This window comes from Trichosurus vulpecula, chromosome 4 (genome assembly GCF_011100635.1).
Source record: "Trichosurus vulpecula isolate mTriVul1 chromosome 4, mTriVul1.pri, whole genome shotgun sequence".
NCBI lineage: Eukaryota > Metazoa > Chordata > Mammalia > Diprotodontia > Phalangeridae > Trichosurus > Trichosurus vulpecula.
Window position 1 is genome coordinate 173,454,679 of NC_050576.1, and position 24,507 is coordinate 173,479,185.

Genomic DNA, 24,507 nt, shown 5'->3' on the forward strand with positions numbered 1-24,507 from the left:
AGATTAGGTACACAATACACAATAGTAAATGACCATAGTAACCTAGGGTTTAATAAACCCAAAGATCTAAGCTTTGGGAGTAAGAACTTAGCTACCATTTTACAAAATCTGCTGGGAAAACTGGAAAGCAGTTTGGAAGAAGCTAGGCACAGACCAACATCTCACACTGTATATTGAAATAAGGTCTAAATGGGTATGTGATTTAGACATAAAGGCTGACATCATAAGTAAATTAGGGGACCATGGAAAATGCGCCTGCCAGCTTTATGGATAAGGGAAGAGTTTATGATCAACCAAGAAACAGAGAGGATCACAGGAAGCAAAATAGATATTTTTGATTACAGGAAATTAAAAGCTTTTGTACAAACATAACTAATGCAGCTAAAATTAGAAGGAAAATTGGAAACTGGAAAAATGTTTTTATAAGTTTCTCTGATAAAGGCCTTATTTCTCAAATATATAGAGCACCAAGTCAAATTTATAAAAATAGGAGCTACTCCACAGTTGACAAATGGTCAAAGGATATGAATAAGAAGTTTTCAGAAGAAGGAATCAAAACTAGTTATAGTCACATAAAAATACTCTAAGTTACTATCAATTAGAGAATTGCAAATCAAGACAATTCTAAGATATTACTTCACACCTATCAGATTAGCTAACAATAATTCCAATTTGATATAGCAGTAATTGTATTCCAGAACCAGTAAACCCACCTCAATGTAGCAAGAAGGAGACTAAAACACAGTATTACAGCAAAGAGCCTGTAACCTTCCCCCCTGCTAGGGCCTTCCTATAAACAATCACTCACAAATCCTAACTGTCTACTTGCCTGTGTCCTCTCCCTGCTCAGTTCTCTGGTCTCCGAAGCTCCCTGGTTTCTATTCTCCACTCAGCACTCTCTTTTGTAGCTCTGTGGACTCAGAGTACTTACTCCTTCTCCTTGGGCTCAATTCTGAATTCTGGCTTCTCTTCTGACTTCTGAATTCTCAGTTCTCAATGGTTACCTTCTGGGTGTACATAAATAATAAAGTTTAAAATAAAGTATACTTCGATCTGCGTTCAGAGTTCATCAGTTCTCTCCGTGAAGGTGGACAGCATTTTTCATCATGGTACCTTTGGAACTGTCTTGGATCATTCTTGATCAGAGTAGTGAAATCTACACAGTTGATCATCCTTACAATATTGCTGTCACTGTGTACAAGGTTCTCCTGGTTCTACTCACTTCATTTTGTATCAGTTCATATAAGTCTTCCTAGGTTTTTCTGAAATTATCCCATTCGTCATTTCTTATAGTACAATGGTATTCCCTCCCAATCATGTATTACAACCTGTTCAGCCATTCCTCAATTGATGGGCATCCCCTTGATTTCCAATTCTTTGCCACCAAAAAAAAGCTGCTATAAATATTTTTGTATAAATAGATCCTTTTAAAACAACCACAGACAACATAAAATACTTGGGAATCTACCTGCCGAGACAAACCCAGGGATTATATGAACACAATTACAAAATGCTTTTTCTCACAAATAAAGACACATCCAAACAATCAGAGATAAATTAATTGCTTGTGGGTAAGCCAAGAATCATTGAAGGGTTTTAAGCAGAAGGATGGCATAACCTGACTGATACAAAATGAAAATTAGTCTGACAGTGACATGAAAGAGAGACTGTGGAGAAGAGAACGTGGAGGTAGAAAGACCCGTTAGCAGGATACTGTAAAAATCCAGGTAGGTGCTAATGTTGGCCTGGGCTAGGGCTGGTCAACAATCAAGCAATGCCAAAGAATTTATTAAGCACTAATGAGGTCTCAGATGCTCTGTAAAGAAAATAATTGAAGCCTCTGGAAAGAATGAGATCACAAAGGGAGGGAAAGTAAAGAGAGGAGAGAAAAGAAGAAAGAATATACGCATTCATACATTTTTTTATTCCCGTCTTGGCCCCTGCTAACAAGTAGAGTGTCATAGGTGAACCCTGGATTCCTAAATTTGTTCCTAGAACTCTTACGATCTACCCCATTCAGGGCCTGCAAAGATGAAGTAGCCAATGGCAAGGCATGGTTTTTATTTTTTAATTTTTTGTTTTCATTTTTAGCTCACCTCTCAAGGTTAGTACTCACTACTGCCTCTAGTCTAGGCCTTATATTCATTCAGTTGGACTAAAGGCCCGATTGGCTATTCATCCCCCTCCCCTCCCCTCCCATTTCTTCTAAGAGGCAAAAACAGAGAAATAATTGTAAATTTTCAGTTTTAAGTAAGTTAAATGCCATTTTGTTCATGAAACTTTTCTCATATCTAAATGTTTTTCCTTTACACCGTTTATTCCATATATGCTGAAAGAAGAAAGAAGCCTTCTCCTATGTAACAATTATTCATTACACAGAATGATTTTTATTCATGCTCTTAAGTAAATAATCAGATCGTGCATAAATTAATATGTGATAAGTTCTCTTGTCTAACCTAGGTGACCCAGCGGCAGAGTCCAAAGTGGGGTGGACATGGAAGATAAAGAAGATGATGGTCAGAGTGTAGGCAATGTGGTAAGGAGATGACCAAGATGTCAATTAACCCCCAATTGACCCCAATAAGTATTTCACAAAATGCCATTAATATCATGTGACCAAATATTACCCCAAAGTTGCCAATTTCAGCTGTAACCTCACTGACTAATTGCCAGTTTGTAAGATTTATAACAATGTGCCCAGTGAACTAACTTCCACCAATAACATTGTTTTAACCTAATTTGGGGTTTTCACAGAACCAATTAGGTGGTATATAACTGTATTCAGTAACACCTTATCAATTGCAAAGCTCAAAGAATAGGGTTTTCTAGCTGAATTAGACCACTGGTCTTAGACTCAGAGGAAATGAATTCAAATCTTAACTCTGCCATTTACTAGTGTGACCCTGAAGCAAGTCTCTTAATCTTCCTTTTCCTTGGTTTTCCCATCTTAGAAATGGAGATAATAACAACTGTGTTAGCTACCTTTGAATAGTTAGGTAGCACAGTCCATAGAGTGCTGGACTTGGAGTCAGAAGACCTGAGTTCAAATCCTGTCTCTGATACTTAATAGCTCTGTGACTGTAAGCATGTTCATAATAACATCATCTACCTCCTGGGTTTGTCATGGAGATAAAATGAGATGATATTCATAAGCATTTTGTAAACCTTAAAATGTTCAATAAATACGAGTAATTATGCTTATGATCATGATCACTATGACCTCCTAGAATTGTTGCAAGCATCAAATAAGATAACATATAAAGTACTTCGCAAGTCTTAAAGTGTTACATGAATCTCAATGATTATTTTTGTTGTTCTCATTATTATAAAATCGTTTACGATCTTTTGAGCCTCGGAGCCCCTCTAAGGAATCTACTTTTAAATATATAAATAGAACTCGAAATGAAAAAGGAGCAGGGGCTTGGTTTGAATTGATACTGACCTCAGAATAAGACTTGAAAGTGTTCTTTTTAGAAGAACACATTTCTGATAGAAGGCTTATTTTCTCATGCTATCTCTCTGCTCATATCAGAGGGAGTGCAGAAATGTATTTCCTTTTCGTTGAGACTTCACACATATGGGTTTATACCATTTCGATGCTTCTGTTTTAAGTGATTAGGACACATCTGTGTCTCCATGACCCAGGGAGAAAGTGGAAAAAAAACCCATCCATCATCTGGATGTTTTGTCTACAGGATAATAAGCATCTGGACAATTGACTGGGTTTTTCCACTTTTTTTTTCCTGAGTGCTCCTGCAAGGCATCGATTGAGGCATAGCTATGTGTTGATCTACCTCTGCCTCTCTCCTTTCAAATGATAGCTCCTTGATCAAAGAAAACACATATTTAAAAATTGTCTTCTCACCTGATAGCCTTGTCAACCCAATTTAATGTAATAAATACTTCTTTACTGTTTGCTACATAACAGGCAGTATACTAGGTATTAAGTATGCAAAGACAAAAACAAAATACACAGCACCCTAAGGGAGTTTACATTCTACAGAGAGGATATAATATGTACGCAGGTACTTTCAAATAACCAAATGGATGTGTGACTTGTTTTATTTGGTTATTTCCTTCAGCGATGTAGATTGCAATCTATTCATATGTGCCCTTCCTTTGAGACTCCATCATGTTCCCTACAAGTTCACTATTGGGGGGGAGTTCACACAAAGTGATGGGGCCCTGCCCATCCTTTGTAACTGTTGACCATGTTCACCACAGTGGGGTCACAAGTTCGCTACAGGATGTTCACACACAATGATGGGAGCCTGCCTATCCTTTGCAATTCTTTTTTTATTCCACACTTTATTATTTAACATTTTTTAGTTTTCAGCATTGATTTCCACAAGATTTTGAGTTACAAATTTTCTCCCCATTTCTACCCTCCCACCACTCCAAGATGGCATACATTCTGACTGCCCCATTCCCCAGTCAGCCCTCCCTTCTGTCACCCCACTACCCCTACCCCCCCATTCCTTTTCCCCTTACTTTCTTGTAGAGCAAGATAAATTTCTGTGCCCCATTGCCTGTATAGCTTAATTCCCAGTTGCATACAAAAATGACTTTTTTTTGAGCATCTTCTTTTAAAACTTTGAATTCCAAATTCTCTCCCCTCTTCCCTCCCCACTCACTCTCCCTAAAAAGGCAAGCAATTTGACATAGGCCACACATGTATCATCATGCAAAACACTCCCATAAATACTCATGTTGTGAAAGACTAACTATATTTCCTCCATCCTATCCTGTCCCCCTTTATTCAATTTTCTCCCTGTCCCTTTTCAAAAGTGTTTGCTTTTGATTATTTCTTCCCCCTATCTTCCCTCCCTTCTATCATCCCCCCTTTTTTATTCCCTTCCCCCTACTTTCCTGTGGGGTAAGATACCCAATTGGTGTGGATGTTATTCCCTCCTCAAGTCAAATCCGATGAGAGCAAGATTCACTCATTCCCCTTCACCTGCCCCCTATTCCCTTCCAATGAACTGCTTTTTATTGCCACTTTTATGTGAGATAATTTACCCCATTCTATCACTCCCTTTCTCCCTCTCTCAATATAGTCCTCTCTCATCCCTTAATTTTATTTTATTTTTTTAGATATCATCCCTTTATATTGAACTCACCCTGTGCCCTCTGTCTATATGTATATTCCCTTCAACTACCCTAATACTGAGGTCTCATGAATTACACACATCATCTTTCCATGTAGGAATGTAAACAAAACAGTTCTACTTTAGTAAGTCCCTTATGATTTCTCTTTCTTGTTTACCTTTTCATGCTTCTATTGATTCTTGTATTTGAGAGTCAAATTTTCTATTCAGCTCTGGTCTTTTCACTGAGAAAACTTGAAAGTCTTCTATTTTATTGAAAATCCATATTTTGCCTTGGAGCATGATACTCAGTTTTGCTGGGAAGGTGATTCTTGGTTTTAATCCCAGTTCCATTGACCTCCAGAATATCATATTCCAAGCCCTTTGATATCTTAATGTAGAAGCTGCTAGATCTTGTGTTATCCTGATTATGTTTCCACAATACTCAAATTGTTTCTTTTTGGCTGCTTGCAGTATTTTCTCCTTGACCTAGGAACTCTGGAATTTGGCAACAATATTCCTAGTTTTCTTTTTGGGATCTTTTTCAGGAGGTGATCAGTGGATTCTTTCAATTTCTATTTTACCCTCTAGTTCTAGAATATCACAGCAGTTTTCCTTGATAACTTCTTGAAAGATGATATGTAGGCTCTTTTTTTGATCATGGCTTTCAGGTAGTCCAATAATTTTTAAATTATCTGTCCTGGATCTATTTTCCAGGTCAGTGGTTTATCCAATGAGATCTTTCACATTGTCTTCCATTTTTTCATTCCTTTGGTTCTGTTTTATAATATCTTGATTTCTCATAAAGTCACTGGCTTCTGCTTGCTCCAATCTAATTTTTAAGGTAGTATTTTCTTCCGTGGTCTTTTGGACCTCCTTTTCCTTTTGGCTAATTCTGTCTTTCAAGGCATTCTTCTCCTCATTGGCTTTTTGGAGCTCTTTTTCCATTTGAATTAGTCTATTTTTAAAGGTGTTATTTTCTTCAGTATTTTTGGGGTCTCATTTAGCAAGTCATTGACTTGTTTTTTTGTGATTTTTCTTGCATCACTCTCATTTTTCTTCCCAATCTTTCCTCTACTTCTCTTACTTGCTTTTCCAAATCCTTTTTGCGCTCTTCCATGGCCTGAGACCAATTCATATTTTTCTTGGAGGCTTTTGATGTAGGCTCTTTGACTTTGTTGACTTCCTCTGGCTTTATGTTTGGATCTTCTTTGTTACCAAAAAGAGATTCCAAAGTCTGAGTCTGAATCTGAGTCCGTTTTCGCTGCCTGTTCATGTTCCCAACCAACTACTTGACCCCTGAGCTTCTTGTCAGCATATGACTGCTTGTAGAGAGTACTTTGTGCCAAGCTTAAGGGGCTGTGCTGCTATTTTCAGAGCTACTTCTACTCAGCAAACTCTGCCACACCAGCACTCCTCCTCCCCCAAGGACCATCAACCCAGATTGTGACCCAGATCCAAGCAGGCTCTGCACTCCAGCTCTGATCCGCCACTTAATTCCTCTCACTGGGTGGGCCTGGGGCCAGAAGCAACTGCAGCTGGATCTCTGTAAGCAGCCACAGAGCTGCACCACTTCCACACCCCCCAGGGCTAGGGCTGACTCTGCTCTCCTTTCACTCTAGCAGTTTTTCTACTAACCTTCTCTGTTGTCTTTGGTGTTTGTGGGTTGAGAAGTCTGGTAACTGCCGCAGCTCAATGATTCATGGCTCTACCACCTGTTCTGCCCGGATCCTGGTCTGTTTTGTCCTGGTGTGGCCTACTCTGGGCTGTGCTCTGTTCTGCTCCCACCTTTGTGTGACAGACCCTTCCCAGCGACCATCTAGGCTTTCCTGGGCTGGATTCCTGCTTCCCTCTGTTATTTCATGGGTTCTGCAGCTCTAGAATTTGTTCAGAGGCATTTTTTACATGTTAGGAGGGACCTGGGGGAGAGCTTAAGCAAGTCCCTACTTTCCAGGCACCTTCTTGGCTCCGCCCCTGTCCTTTGTAATTCTTGACCATATTCACCATCACAGGAGATTTACAAGTTCATCCTAAGAGTGTCACACAATGTGACAGGAGCCTCTCGCATTTTCTTTCTTCTTCTTGATGGTCTTGAGGAAACCTAGAATACTTTGAGGGTCTACCTGTATTCTCTCATTCTTGACACGTGACTGGACCATCTTCTTTTTTTAATCCTATATTTTCTGTGATGACATGATTGACTTTGGGTTTTCTTTAAAAGCTCCACCTTTGTTCAATGTGAAAACCAGCTCAAACCTACCGTATGCCATTGCTCTCTGTGTGCTAATAATTTTTAATTCTTTGGAGACAGTAGTGATCCATGATTTGCAGCTTTACATCACTACTAGAATATTGGTATTAAAAAGATAAGTAGTTATTTAAAAGATTGGTATTAAAAAGTTAAAATAGATAATAAAATGGGCTCAAAATTAAAAAAGGAAAAGAGACTGCAATGGATTGTCTACAGGAAATTGGAAACTGCAAAACTCCTTTAAGGAACCCAAATGTCCCACAGAAACAAAGACACATCTTTTTAATAACATTTAATGTACCAACGACTATGTTCAGGTTTATAGATGGTCTATAAATGGTGCGATTCTTAGCACCTTCTGCCCCCTTTTCTGCCACTAACACTGCAGAAATAGAAGGGGCCTATACAGAATGGAGACGGGCAACTAGGTAGTATAGTGGAAAGAGTGCTAGGTCTGGAGCCAGGAAGACTCATCTTTGTGAGTTCAAATGTGACCTCGGACATTTACTAGCTGTGTGACCCTGGGCAAGTCACTTAATGCCATTCGCCTCAGTTTCCTCATCTGTAAAATGAGCTGGAGAAGAAAATGGCAAACCCCTCCTGTATCTTTGCTGAGAAAACCCCAAATGGAGTCATGAAGACACAAATGCAACAACTGTGCAACAACAACAACACAGGATGGAATAACATTTTATATTTTCCTTTGTTTTATGGGTTATTATGGCCAAAGAACATATTACTAAGTGATTAATTTACTTGTAATGACTCTTTCCATATCTATTTTCTAAATCCCAGCTCTGTTACTTACTACCTCTGTGATCTTGGGCAAATCATAAACTTCTCTGGGCTTCAGTTTCCTCATTTGAAAAATTGAGTGATTGGCCTCAATAACCTGTAAATACATCATCCTAGGAGCACTAGGGAGCCACTGATGTTTTTGAGTGGAAACAGGCAATGTGATGTGATCATATTTGCATATTAGGACTATCAATTTGTTTGTTTTATGGAATATGGAATTGCACAGAGAAAAGTCTAGAAGCAAGGAGAACAAAAAGGAGGCTATTGTGATAGTCCAGGAAAGAGTTAATGAGAGTCTTAACTAATGTAGAGGCTTTGTGAGTGGAGAGAGGGGGGCATATGCAAGAAATATTCTAGATTTCAGGTACACACACAGTAAATTATCAGGAAATATTTGTCATTGCTAATAATGACAGTGATAGTTTTCTAAAGGCTATGGAAGCCAATGTTATCCATTCTAGAAATGCATTTTCAACAAGCATTTCAATGCTGCAAACCTAGACACAAAGGAATATAATCAAGATACCTATACTTTGATGGCATAAATGGATAATTTTTGAGGACAACCTATTTTTATCATTCTCACATAGAAGGCCTCTCTGCAATTCAGGCCTTTAAAATTCTAGGTTTAGTATAATCAAATTCAGTGTTTCCCACTTTCTATGTTTTCTTTTCTCAGTCTCTGGAAACATGATATAACCAAGTTTCACTGTAATCGATAAAATGTTGTACAGTATGTGTGGAATCAGATATGTCTGTATTTTTATAAATGTACATTAGAGACGGATAGGAATGGAGCAGAACAAGGCAATGCCTGTTCATGCTTTTTAATATAGATATGCTGTACCAAACAGCGTGATATGTCATAAAATGAAACCTAATATTCGAAAATGAGATTTCAGCCTCTACTTGTTTAAATGGTTTTCCTGGGAGACAAATCTTCTTTCATTTGGACAAACACACAAAAGTGTTTTATATGAAGTAGTAGGAAATACTCCACAGTAAAGTCAGGCCAGAGTAGGTAGCTATGCCTGGCAAACAGCTTGCACGACATTTTACTAACATGATTATTATAACCCCATGCTGAAACCTGCTACTCAACAGGATTCTAAAGTGTCAGGTTAGAAATGGAAATTTGTATTACAGAAGGCACATGTCTCTTCTGACTTTGTACAGTTTTTTTTTATATCTTTTAAAGTCCCACTTTGTACTGTTGCTGTTTTGGCAGCTCAGCAAGATAAATGCACATGTGTACACATGTATGCGCATGAACACAAATATACATATATGTTGTGCTGTGGGAACGTGTGTGCATATGCACACGTGTTTATCTGTAAGTATGTACAAAGGGCAGCTGGGTGGTACATGGATAGAATGCAGGACCTAGAGTCAGGAAGACTCATCTTCCTGAGTTCAAATCTGACCTCAGATATTTACTAGCTGTGTGACCCTGAGCAAGTCGCTTAATTCTATTTGCCTCAGTTTCCTTATCTTTAAAAATAAGCTGAAGAAGGAAATAATATATTTGCCAAGAAAACCCCAAATGGGGTCATGAAGAGTTGGACACAACAGAAAAATGACTGAACAACAATAAGTATGAATAGATATATATGCATGAATTGCTCATGGGTAGGTCAAGCTAATATAAAAATGACAAGTCTACCAAAATTAATTTACTTATTCAGTGCCATACCAATAAAACTACCAAAAATATTTTATAGAGCTTAAGATATTCATCTGGAAAAAAACAAAGGATCAAGAATATCAAGGGAACTAATGAAAAATAAATGCAAAGGAAAGTGGCCTAGCCATACAAGATCTAAAACCATATTATAAAGCAGCAACCATCAAAACTGTTTGGTACTAGCTAAGAAATAGTGGTATATTAGTGGAATAGATTAGATACAGAAGACACAGTAGTCAAGATGACAGTAATCTACTGGTTGACAAACCCAAAGACTCCAGTTTCTGGGATAATTTGACAGAAATCATTTGACAGAAACTGCTGGGAAAACTGGTAAACAATAGGGCACAAATCAGGTATGTACCAACATCTTACACCATATACCGAGATAAGGTCAAAATGGAAGCAAGGAATATTTTACCTGTCAGATCTATGGAGAAGGGGAGAATTTATGACCGATCAAGAGATAAATGACATTAGAAATGCAAAATGGATGATTTTGATTATATTAAATTAAAAAGTTTTTGCACAAACAAAACCAATGCAACCAAGATTAGAAGGAAAGCAGAAAGCTGGGAAACAATCTTTACAGGAAATTTCTCTGATAAAGGCCTCATTTCTCAATAGAAAAAAATTCTAAATTTCTCAGTAGAGAATTGAATAATATTTACAAGAATACAAGTCATTCCCCAATTGATAAATGGTCAAAGATGTGAGTGATTTTCTGATAAAGAACTCAAAGCTATTGATAGGCATATGAAATGTTATAAATCACTATTGAATAAAGAAATTAAAATTAAAACAGCTCTGAAGTACCATCACACTCACACCTATCAGATTGCTAATATGTCAGAAAAGGAAAATGATAAATGTTGGAGAGGACATGGGAAAACTGGGGCAGTAATGTATTGTTGGTGGAGTTGTGAACTGATGCAACCATCCTGGAGAGCAACTTAGAACTATGCCCAAAAGGCAACCAAACTGTGCATGCTCTTTGATCCAGCAATACCACTACCAGGTCTGTATCCCAAAGAGATTATAAAAAAGGGAAAGGGCCTCCATGTATGAAAATATTTATAACAGCTCTTTTTGTAGTGGCAAAGAATTGGAAAGTGAGGGAATGCCCATCAACTGGGGAATGGCTGAACAAGTAGTGGTATATGAATGTAATGGAATAATATTGTACTATAAGAAATGATGAGCAGGCTGACTTCAGATAAACCTGGAAGGACTTACATGAACTGATGCCGAGTGAAGTAAGCAGAACCAGGAGAACATTGTACACAGTAATGGCAACATCATGTGATGATCAACTATGATAGACTTGGCTCTTCTTAGCAATACAATGATCCAAGACAATTCCAAAAGACTTCAGGATGGAAAATGCCAGAGAAAGAGCTATGGTGTCTGAATGCAGAGCAAAGCACATACTTTTCACTTTTTTTAGGGTTTTTTTTTGGCTTTTGTGGCTTTTCCCTTTTGTTCTGTCTCTTTTTTCACATGACTAATGTGGAAATGTTTACATGATTGTACATGTACAACTTATATCAGATTGTTTGCTCTCTTGGGTAGGGAGAGGGGAGGAAGGGGGAGAGAAAAAATTTGGAACTCAAAATCTCATAAAAAATTAATGTTGAAAACTGTCTTTACATGTAATTGGAAAAAATAAAATACTATTTAAAATTTTTAGAAAGGAAAAAACTAAGTATACATGCATGCACACATACATATGTATGAATGCTTTCATGCTTCCTTTTTCCTTTGATTCACATAAATTCTGGTGGTCTCAGAGACAGCCAATGTTTTATACTGATAGAATGTTGTAACCTTAGGCAAGTTGCTTAACTTCTCTGAATCTCAGTTTTCTCATCTGTGAAATGAGAGAGTTGGACTAGATAGTCTCTAAGGTGTCTTCTAGCTCTAAATCTACAATGCTGTAGAGCCAGAAACCTTGGGTTGGAATCCAAGAAGTTGTGGTCAAGTCACTTCATTTCTATGACCAACCAACTCCTCGTCCCTACTGGGGAGATACAATCCTTGAATACCTGAAGGATCTGTACTTTCCTTGTCTAAGAAAGTCCCTCTGTATAAATTTCCTCCACTCACTCAATAATGGTCTATGGTTTAGAAGGTAAGTCCATGGGAATTGCTTTAGGCAGAAGTCAAATGATTTTTTCAAGGTTGCATAGCTACCAAATATCAGAGACAGCATTTGAACCAGTTCTTCCTCACTCTAGCAACATCTCCAGACTTGCTCCTAATAGATGATAATATTTGCTTTATTCATCTCACTGGGTTGTCGTGAGGAAAAGACTTTGCAAATGCTTGTGTCACAATACATTACAAGAATAGGTACTTAATCCAATTGTAATATCCATACTATTTATCTCGAGAATTAAATGGAGCTTGTTCCAGATGGACATGCCTTATATACTCAGCAGGGCTATCCCTTCAGAGTTCAAGAGAGTACCCTTTGACTGGAGTGACATATTTTTCATGAAGAGGGAGGGGCGGCTTGGTTATGTCCTTCCCACATCTCCTAAGTCTTCTCCAGGCACTCTCTTATTCTCCATTTGACTGCTTCAGCTGTTTTCATTTTGTTCTGTATTGTTTCCTTGAAGCAATTTCACTGACTGATTTAAAAAAAAAAACAACCCTATTCCATTCCCAGCACCTAAGATTCTCAGAGTGCATTAGAATAGTTAGCACTTGGCTGACCACCAGATAACATGCTTGGAGAATATTCACAGGTTATTTGAGAAGTGAAGAGACCAACAGATGGAGCTCCAGCCTGATCTATATTCAACAGAAGACAGTTTTTGGAGAACACCTGTATCTTTGGTTTAGCAAAATTCTACCTTTCCAGGTACTTTGAGGTAACCCTTGTGAAGGTCATAGGATCTTGGATTATGCTAGATCACTCCAGACCATTTTAAGGACCATGTTGTACAACATATCAGGAAGATTGAAGACCCTATCCAGTCTTATAGTAAATACAACTCTTAATAGGACAGGAAGGACAAGTTATCTAGCCTCTACTATTTCCTCTTGCACATATCTATCTATCTATCTCTATACATATATACACATATGACATACATCTATGTCTATATGTATATGTGTACATGTATATATAAACATATGTATGTATATGTATATATGTGTATATGTACGTGTGTGTGTGTGTGTGTGTGTGTGTGTGTGTGTGTGTATCTGAAATCCTGTCTCTGGCATGGCCAGAAGGTGGTGTGTTTGACTCTTTATTTTTTAATCAATCATTTAGCATTTATTAAGCACTTATTATGTGGGAAACACAATGGGGATGCACATATAAAAATGAAATTATCTTTGCTCTTAAGGAGCTCACAGTTTATTGGGGGAGGACAACACATACTTATATGGGACATCCTATATAAGTCTATGGAAAATATGTAGAAAATAAATGAATTTTTTGTGGGAAAGGGAGAAAACTAGGGGGATCTGTAAACCTTTCATGAAGAAGGTGAAATGTAAGAAGAGTTTTGAAGAAAACATTGGATTTTAAAAGGCAAAGTTTTGATGGGAGTGCATTGCAAATATGGGGGACAGGCTATACAAGTCATGGAGATAGGAAACGTATTAAAATGTGTGAAGAACTTTAAGAAGACCAGTGTGTCATGTCTGGACCACAGAATTCTCGAAGAAGGTTGATGTAGGACAAAGTAAGAAGGGTAGATTAGAATCACATTATGAAGCACTTAAAGATCTAAATATAGGGGGTTACTTACCATGGTAGCGTCAATAGGAAGCCTCTGGAGTATACTGAGTATGGTCAGATCTATATTTTTGGGAAATATAACTATATGACTATGTGGAGAATGGATCAGGATGAAATTTGATTCAGAGAAAAGAAAAGTAATTGACTAAAGGCTATTGTCCAGGCAAGTAGAAGAGGGAGACAATGGATGTGGAATTCACATATGCTGACTGCTATGTTGATTGGTTCTGATGATCTGTATTTCTTTTTTTTTAAATCTTTGTTATAAGAGATGGCATGCTGGATGGGGAAGGGGAGGGATATATTTGGAAATGAAAGTGATTTTTAAAATTAAAAGATATTAATGAAAACTAAAAAAAAAATTGGAGCTTTTTTTTTTAGAGAGAGACACCTGTGACAATTAAAAGAAAATTGCCTTGCAGACAGTAAGTGCTCAAAATGTGCCTGGAATTTAATCAAATGAATAAGACATGATCTCTGACTCTAAGGAACTTACACTGGTCTTCTTAAGGTTTTTCACACATTTTAATATGTTTCCTATCGCCATGATTTGTGTAGCCTGTCCCCCATATTTGCAGTACTCTCCCAAGAATAAAGAAAAGTAAAAAAGAAGGATGTTGATCGATTATAGAAGAGAGAGTCTGAGGAGATCAAAGGAATATCTTGTTTTACTCACACCAGAAAAAATAATGATTTCCTCCACTAAGGAGTTTATCAGAATCCCCAAGTGGAGTCTTAACTGGCTCAATGGATGGCTAAACTCAATTTCTACTTTCCCTTGATCAGCATTAACTTCTTTCATAATGAAACAAGGTATTAACATGTTTGAAGGAAGCACTAATTGACATCTCCTATCATTTTTCTAGGTCACTGTATGGGTGGTGCCTGGGCATTTTCTTTTCTTTTCCATTTTTCAACACGATATCCTTGAAACGCTCACCCCCTCCCCTGTATCAATACAGATACATGTTTTGTTTTCGGATGGAAGCTGAAAAACTGCAGGCACTCAAAGAATTTAAGTGAAAGGACATTTATCACCTCATAATTTGTGAAGTGTTAGCTTCTATGTTTTTCTCTTAGTTCCGTTACTGGAATAAACACTCCGGTAGGTTTCTCAGGGGAAACAACACACCCAGGATCATTGCTACCTGTTCTGATTATAGAGTCCTCTGTATCATTTAGGGCCTTGGCCCTCTACGGGCATCCAGTTTTTGTTTTGTTTTGTTTTTTCTGGAGTGAAGCCTAGTGAAACTAGGGAGGAAGGAATGGATTACACAACTAAGATATGAAATATAAAGGTTGGGTAGAGTATCATATGATGTATATCTAGGGAAAACACAGTTTTTCTCTCTCTTGTCCATAAATACTCACCTCCACTGGCTTCTTCTAATGGGATCTTGGTGAAGAAGTGTGAAAAATAATGGGAAATAGGGTGTTGGTAAGATGAGTTAACCTTGGTATGATGTTAATATAGTATGGAGTCACTAAAAAAACACCAAAAAACAGTGTTCAGATTCCAGCTCTGCAGCTAACAATCTGTATGGCCCATGCTAAAGTCATTTGCCTTCTCTGACACTGAGTTCATTCACATGTAAAATGGTGAGATATTCACTACCTATCTTTCAGGGTTATTTCAAGTGAAACAACCTTTCTGGGCTTATTCTTCCAATTTCCAGTCTCACTGGTAGGTCAGGTCCCCAGAGGGCAATTGGTTATGACTTTCCTTGGGTTTCTAAGGGTAATTCTGAGGTCTTGGGATTTAAAGTACAATTGCTCATGAGGCCCTAACAGTGTGCTTCCCATTCATTAGAAGCCACGTTTAACTTTTGGGAAGAGTATTTACTAAGGAGGTGTAGTGAGTATAGCTGTTAGGAAAGCAATTGCTGTCCTTACCCTTCACTCCCTCCCTGTCCCCTCCCCACCCCCCATTAGGGACAAACTCTCACTAGCATATGCTAGATCCCTGGGAACAAGATAATAATAGTAAAATGATAGTGAGGCATATATGTAGGGAACTTGGATGACAAAAGGGTGATTCCCAGCTCCTAGGCAATAGAAGTCCTTTTTTTTTCTCTTTGTGGATTCCTCAAGAAGTTTCCTTTGGGTGTAGTTCCCTGCTGAGTGAGCTCTGAGGGTTGATTCCCTTGAGATCCCTTAAAGCTACCTTTCCTTGATATATCTAGTTTTTTTCCCTTTACAAGTCTCTAAGCTCCTGACACAGAGGTTGAAAACAACCACTGCTGTTCTGGGAACACTATTACCAGTTCTGATTGTTGTCACCTATGTCAACAGGGAAGGGGGAGAAGGGAAACTTGCTCTTCTCTCCAAGGTAATTCCCCATCAAGAGTACTTTGTCCCTACTTGACTGACTAGCTCTAAACTGGCTTTCTGTTTTTATATATAAGGGTGTGGTTGGAACTATCCCATTTTAGCTCTGATACCTTAACTAAGTAAGAACACTTTTTGATTGAATTATACCATCAGTACTTGGTGCGGTCAGCCCCTGTACTCCCTCTTGAAACAATTCAGAGCCATTGTGTGAGAGACTGGGTCTCTCGCTAAGAAACTTTTACAAAAAGAAGAAGCTATCTCAAAATCAGAAGGAGTGATTCTGAGGGTCTGTATTTGAGAGGTTGGAGTCAGAATGGCATTTCTAGTATACTTTTTTAAAAAAAAATTAAATTTTATTTTGGAGGGGGGAAGGCAGGGCAATTGGGGTTAAGTGACTTGCCCAAGGTCACACAGCTAGTAAATATGTCAAGTGTCTGAGGCTGCATTTGAACTCAGGTCCTCCTGACTCCACAGCCAGTGCTCTACTCACTATGCCAGCTAGCCACACCAGTATAAACAGCAAAGGAAAGAATAAGGTGTGGCAGAGAAGCAAGACATTGAAGAAGGTCATCGCCTCTACAGACATTTCATAATGGAAGACTCAAACTAAGGGAAGTCTCAAGAAAAGGTCAGCACTTTGCCAATTTCCCCTCCCGATGCCCGTCTATCTATAGACACTATTATACAATCTATTTTGTTGGCCAAACATTTTCAGTAAACTGGATTTTTCCTTAATCACTAAGAGATCAGGGGCTAAAGATATAATAATGACGATAATGCATGATGATGATGATAAAAATAACACTAGCATTTACATAGTGCTCTAAGGATCACAAAGTGTTTTACATATATATTATGTCATTTTATCCTCACAGCAACCTTATGAGCTAGGTGCTATTATAACCCCCCCACCCTTTAACAGATGAGGAAAGTGTGGCTGAGAGAGTTAAAGTGACTTGTCTAGGGTCACACAACTTACTAGTGTCATGGACAGAAATTGAACTCAGATCTTCCTGACCAAGTCCAGCATTCTATCCACTGCACCACCTAGCTGCCCAATTTATATTTACATGTAAATGTAACACTAGGCAGAGAACTTAAGCTCTCCCTAAATATTAGGGATTTACCTGACTGGGAGTTCAAAGCAGCCGGGATTGAACTCAGAACTTTTAATCCAAAATAAACTCTCTGAAGCTGACAAGAGAAAAAAACCTATGGTCCATTATATTTCCCCCTATGCTTAAAACAAGCTAATTATTATAATTAAGTGTCATACACAGACAAGAATGTGTCTGACTCTTTGAGTCAATCATAAGATTTCCTTTGTGGCTTCATCTCTCTTTATCCATTCATCAAAGGAGTTTATTATCTCAAAATGATTGAGGATTTTCATTCATACCTAGACTAGACTTTTTAATTGATTGCATAATATGATTGAGCTATCTGGATATTCTGTGATTACATTAATTAGGGCAGGAGTAAAAACCTACAATCTTACACTAGGATTAAAAAAAAACAGATACTGTAACTAAATTTCTTTGTAGCCATTTAACTTCACCAGATAAAAGGCAACAGGCATGGGGCTAGAGAAATAGGACTAGTTTGGAAGTGAGAAGTCTAGCTCACATCCTTACTCTGCCACATACTATCAGTGTAACATCAGGCAAATTATTCAACCTCTTTGGTACTCAAAGTCATCAATTAAGAAATAAAGCAATTGGACTGGATAATCTTTAAAGTTCCCTCTGGCTATATATGTATATATACTTGCACGCACTCATGAATGCATGTATATGTATGTATGTATATATATACACATATATGCATACATACATGTGTGTATGTATGTACATAAAATTGCCAAGAGGCAAATTTAGACTTGAAGATAGGAAAAGCATCCTAACAATTAGAGCTGATCAGAAGTAGAGTGGGATGAGGTGAGAAGTAGTTGGGTTCCTTCCCCTTGGAAGTGAAATGGAGGATATTCCAAGGTCTTCAAAAACTATTCAACCATTTGTCAGACATGTTAGAGTAGGAATTCCTTTTGTGTATGGGTTGGACTAGATCATCCAGCTCTCAAATTCCATGATTCTGTAACTAATTCTTCACTCATAGAAACCCAAGACTTGCTGAGTAGTAAGGAAGGTGGTGGGGAAATGGATTTACCATCTGAAGCTTGTGAATTCTTGAACAGCACCTGAACCATCTGGCATTTCATTCATGATGCTCTCTCTCAATGTGGGAGCTCTACATCATAATTCGGACTCAGAAGGTGAGTCAGAAGAATTCATAGGGTCAAAGAGCTGGAAAAGACCTAGGAGGCCATGCAGTCCAAATCCTTTATTTTAAAGAGAAAGAAACTGAGGCCAAGGGAGATGAAGTGAATTGTCCAAGGACATTTAGACAGTAAGGGTCAGAAGTGGGATTTGAACCCAGTTCCACTTAAGAGCCATTGCCTTCTGCTCTGTGCCACACTACTTCCTCTATTGCCTACAGCATATTAAAATTAAATAATGGATTTGTCCAGTCACAGAGCTATTAATAGCTAGCATTTATACAGCACTTCAGTGTTTGCAAAGCAATTTATAAATATTGCCTCATTTAGTCCTTACAACAACCTTGGGAGGTAGGCATTATTATTATTTCCATTTTAAAGATAAAGAAACTGAGGCAGTCAGAAGTTTGCTCAGACCCATAAATGTCTGAGGCCAGATTTGAACTCAGGTCATCCTGACTCCAAGGCCAAGTCTTCATCTACTGTGCCACCTCACTGCCTACATAATAAATGTCAGAGATAAGATTTGAAAAATTAAATCCAAGTCTAGTATTCTTTCTACTCCCTTCTTCCTTCTTGCAAAGGCAAAAAAGCAATAGCTTCATTCTAAGGTGGGAAGGAAAAGTTTCCATGTTTCACGGGCAGAAAAAGTCCCCATGTTTCAAGAATACGGAAACCTTGAAAATAACAATTGCAGAATAATAATTTTTTCTAAAAAAGTTCTTAGGTGTGATCAGCAGGACACAGTGGGAGGCAGTGGAAAGAACACTCTATTTGGGGACAGAAATGCTGAATTTAAGCCTTGCCTCCAACACTTACTACCTATGTGACTGTGGCTAAATCAGCTCATTTCTCCCATCTCCATCTCTGGTGCGGTCTGCCCTCCATCACTTAGAATGAGTCTATCCTTACCTCTCTCTCTCGAGCCAGCTCCTACATGAGATGCTTTCTGATTCTCTCCTAGCTGCTGATATTTCCCCCCTTGGAAATTACTTCATATTAATTGAGTGTATCATTTTTATCCACTTACATATTTATATATTATAGTGCCCTAAGGTGGGGGGAGTCCTTCATTTTGGTCTTTGGATGACCAGTACCTAGCACAATCCCTGACACATCTGTAAAACAGAGTCAACAATACTTTCAGTACCAAGTTCATCAATGTGGCTGAGAAGAGGGTACATGGGAAAGCACTATTAAAAATATTGCTAAGCACGTGACCTTTCTAGGCATGTTCACCTATATCCCCCCCATGTAGGATGTGCAACACCCCCATGGAACAGGTTGGGCAGACATCGGCACCCTCGTTTAGCACCAACAAAGGAAGAAACTAAGGTATAGAGAAGTTCAGTGACTTGCCCAAGACCACATACATGTGGAGTCAGTCAACCAGCACTATTAAGCACCTCCTATGTCAATTTGACAAGCATTTACTAAGCACTAACTTTGTGTTGGGCAATATGTCTAGGTGCTGGGGATATGAAAACAAAAATGAAATGGTTCCTGCCCTCAAGGAGCTTACAGTCTATCTAGGGAGACAATGTGTACACATAGATGTGTAAATTTGATACAAAATAAATACAAGGTAGTTGTTTTTTTTTGGTTTTTGGTTTATTTCTTTTTTTTTTTTTGAAGGGGAAGCACCAGCAACTGGTTGTCTGTGGGGGAAATCAAAGAGGGCTTTATGAAAGAAGTGGCATTTGCAGTGAACTTTGAAGAAAACTGGGGATTCTAAGAGGCAGAGGTGAGGATAGTGAGCACTCCACGTAGGGAAACAGTCTGTGCCAAGGCAAGAAGAAAGGGGATGAAACAGTATGTCTGAAGAACAGCAAGGTGGATATTTTGGCTAGAACATTGAGTGTGTGGAAGGGAATAAAATATAAAAGGCTTAGAAAAGTAAGGCCTTAGAACCTAGAGCTCATAATGGAAAGTGAGCTAAACAGTCAGGAAAACCTGGATTCAAATCCTGCCCTTGACATTTACTAAACTACATGTACCTGGGTAAATCACTTAACCTTTCTGGGCCTCAGTTACTTTCTCTGTAAAAATGTCCCGTCCAGCTCTAAACTCTATGCTCCCATGACTCCCAGCCCATTGCCCTTCTCCTAGATAATTTTACTGATGTCTGTGTCAGGTTGGACATTGGCCTCAAGAGCTATATGGTCTTTTTGCTTGGGGAGAGTGCCCAAAGATGCCCCCCAGATTGTCTTGTGATGGTGCTATGCTCAGGGAGTGCCCATCACTGCTCACCCACAGCCCCCTTCTGGGTGACTAAAGCATATATGATTTTATTTAATACAATCATTTTCCTCTTATTAGCGCTTGTTCATTGTACTGCCTCGGCATACACAATGAACAAAGCATGTATTCTTCGGGCTACAGGGACTCCATCCCCCCTCCGTCGTTCCTACCCTTGTAAAAATAAATAAGACTTGTAAAACAAAGCACAACAAAACAAAAATGGACGGCGGGTGGCATCACCCTTCAAAAACGTGTGACATTGAAAGCTATCGCCAGTCCCCTTACAAATGAGCTCTTTTATGATGGCAGGGGGTTTGTCCATTTGGTGAAAGTGTCTTCTACACTCCCTGCCCCCCACAAACTCAGGGGCATTTTCTTTTTCTTTTTTTCCTTCTTTTTTATATTCATTTTTAACATGGTTTCCCAACCCTCCACTTCAGGAGGTAAATACAATTCTGGCAGGGTCTTGGTCCAATTTAGTTTATTAGGGCTTTTACTACAGGTTTTTAAGCACTCAATGATTTTCAAAAACATATTAAAATGGCCACGGCCAATCTTCTAGATGGGTACAACTCCACATTTCCCAAACAACTTAATAGTCAGCATCTTGTGCCAGATGGAGAATGCTTTCACCATTCTTTTTCCCACAGCTTAGAAGATGGAGCTTGCTTTTTTTTCCTTCTTCTTCTAAGTTTATGGTGCGAGGGAATAGTTTAGGGGAAATGATTACTATAATAGTCTCCTCCTTAAAACCCCCTCCTAGGATTTGTATCAAATAATAAACAAGCATTAATAAAGTGTCTACTATGTCTTAGGCACTGTGCCGGGTTCTGGCAATACAAATACAAAGAATGAAATGATTCTAGCTTACAACGAGTTCACATTCTAATGTGGGATATAAGAAGAACATACACATATATCACAAATATAAAATGAATAAATTCCAGTATATATGAATTATAAGGAAGGTATTTTGAGAGGGAGGACACTAGCTCTGCGGTTAATTAGAAGATGGTGCCTGAGCTGGGTTTTAAAGGGATTTTATGGGGCAGAGGCTGAATTAAGGAGGGAGGGCATTCCTGGTGTGGAAGATAGCCAGGGCAAAAGCACAGCTATTGCATGGGTTTAATTCTCCCAGAGGGCAGAAAGGCCAAATTGCAAAAGATCATCTCTGGAAATATCAGTCCTGAGCTGGCCTGGGTTTCCCACTGACAAGGTGGAGCTCCTAGAAAGGAGGGCAAAGCAAACTTGGTCTTCTCTCATCATTCAGCCATGGGGAGGGTCTCAAACTGGATTTCCTCTAGCCATCTCAAACTCGACATATCCAAAAGCATCTTTTCCCACGTTCTTATTCTGAACTTCTGATGTCATCACCAACCTTCTAGTCACTTGGGTTTGCAACTTTGGTGTCAGGCTGAATGCCTCTTCCTTAGTCACCCCCCATATCCAGTAAGTTGTCAAATCACACAGTCATGTCAAATCAAGTCAGAAAACATTCATTAGGTGCCTTCTATGTGCCTGGCAATGTGTTACATGCTGGGGATAGAAAAGGTAAAAACGGTCCTTGCTGTCAAGATGCCTTCTTGACTCACAGGCATCAATCCTAGTTCAGGTCTTCATTTCTTCTCTCTCGGACAATTGCAACAAACTTTTATGTTGAGCAATATGACTATTAAGTTATTTGGGAAATGTGGAGTTGTACCCATCTACATCAACTTGCTTCAAGTCTCCGCATTCCAATCCATCCTGCCCATAGCTGCCAAAGTAATTTTCCTAAAGTATAGGTCTGACCATGTCACCCTGTTACTCAATGAGCTCAATGCCTTCCTAGCATCTCTACGGTCTAATATAAACTGCTCTGTTGGGCACTGTAAAGCTCCTTGTAAATAAGCCCCTTCCTAACATTCTTTTAACACATTTCATGAACTCAGCCAGAGGTGTGCTGGAGCCAGCTCAAGCCCCACAAGCTGGCTGTCAAATTTTCAATGTGAGCATTTATAGCCTGGAAATTGGCAGATGCTACAAATCAGAGCTTGATGTATTATTTTACTGATTGCCTAGACTTAAGAAAGTGATGGAGAAAATAGCAATAATGTAGTTTAGACTTATAAGTGTTTTTTGGGTATATTCTATCCCCCTCTTCCCCACTCCCTCCTGTACATATTTTTTTCAGAGAGCTGATTGTTAGACATTTATGAATACAACCTTGAAGTTAGCCATCTTGACACCACTTTTTGTTCCTCACACACTATGTCCCATCTTCCTTCCCCCCTCCCCTTAGCATTGTCTATTCCCCATACCTAAATACCCGTCCTCCCAACTCCTGACTCTTAGATTCCCTGGCTTCCTTTAAAACCCAGCTCAAATAAATACCACCTCCTCCAGGAGGTTTTTCCTGATCTTCATTGCTGCTAGTTTTTTTCACTCTAAAGCTACTTTTCATCCACACTGTATTCATCTTCTGAATACTGATTTAGATATGTTGTCTCTGCCATTAGGATGTAAGCTTCTTGAAGGTAACATGTTTTTATTTTCTTTCCTTCTTTCTGTTTCTTTCTTTCTTTCTTTCTTTCTTTCTTCCTTCCTTCTTTCCTCTCCTTCTCTCTCTCTCTCTCTCTCTCTCTCTCTCTCTCTCTCTCTCTCTCTCTCTCTCTCTCTCTCTCTCTCCTCCCCCCTTCCTTCCTTCCTTCCTTCCTTTCTTATCCTTAACACCTTACACAATGCCTGGCATGTAGTAGGTGCTTAATAAATGATTGAATAATTGATTCAAAGAAAAAAAAAGATATGTTCTACAGTATTTCCTAATAAGAAAACATCAAGGTTATGACCTAGACATGCTATATGCACAGCTTAGAAATGATATTTGTGGGCTAAAAATATCATTCACATTCTATCACATAATTAAAATCAGAGAATCATAGAATTTCTGAGCTGGAAGGTACATTAGAGATGATCCATTGTAGTTATTTTATAAACTAAGAAGCAAAGGCTGAGAGGGAATAGTAACTTACCCAAGGCCACATATACAGTCAGTGGTATAAACAGAAGCAAACTGGAGGTCTCCTGTTTCCTAATCCAGGGCTCTGCCCACCACACCACACTACTTTGCAAAGATGTGGTGTTCACATTATAGACAAATAGCTTTATTTTGCCAATATTACCAGCAGACATCACTCATAACACACCATACACTTGAGTCAGACTCTGGGGACAGACATATAATATGCTAGTAGCGTGAAACAGGAACTTCCAATGAAAGTCACTTGACAAGTGAATCAGCCCCTAATGTACTATGTATAATGTAGGACAACATGTTTTGTAATTAACCAACCTGGAAGCTAAGGAAGTATTAGGAGCAGTGCTTCTTTGCTGATCCAGAGGAAATTAGTATCAAGCTCTTTGTCGTGAGACTTTCAATAAGGAATGGATTATGTAAGACATTAAAACATTCTCTAATTACAGCTATAAATACCGATAATCAAGGGGTTCTGGGTGTTAAAATCAATTTCCCTGTTTGTGCACTTGCAGTGCTATATATTTAGCTGTTGACTTTTAACTTGGAGGAGACATAAGCAGCTGGTGAAAAATGCCCCAGGAATACTAATTATGCTGTCAGAGGGGGTACTCTTAAGTGTTGTCTGTAGGAGAGTTGGCTAGGACTGAAAATGGCTTAATTGTTTCCCCCATTAAAGGTAGAGGAAAGAACCAAAATCATTAGCACAAATATTTGAGGAGGTGGGGTGGTGGTGGGCTGGGAATATTATGTAACTGCCAAACCTATCACTGTACTTCATGAACCAAATGCTAACTAGACTTTTCTGGAAGCCACTATCATCTTTACTGTCTTCTTTTTCATTGTGATTGTTGCCATAATCACTACCGTCATCAATACTCAGGTGCTCTCATCTTTACCAATTATCTGCCCCATCCTCCAGTTATTAGTGCCTTCTCTTCCCCCAACTAATCTTGTACTTATCTGTATAAATGGGGCATCATTTTCCACCCAGTGTAAATTCCTCGAGGGCAGAGACTTTTGTTTTTCATTTTGTCTTTGTACATCTATCGTTTAGCATAAAGTCTTGT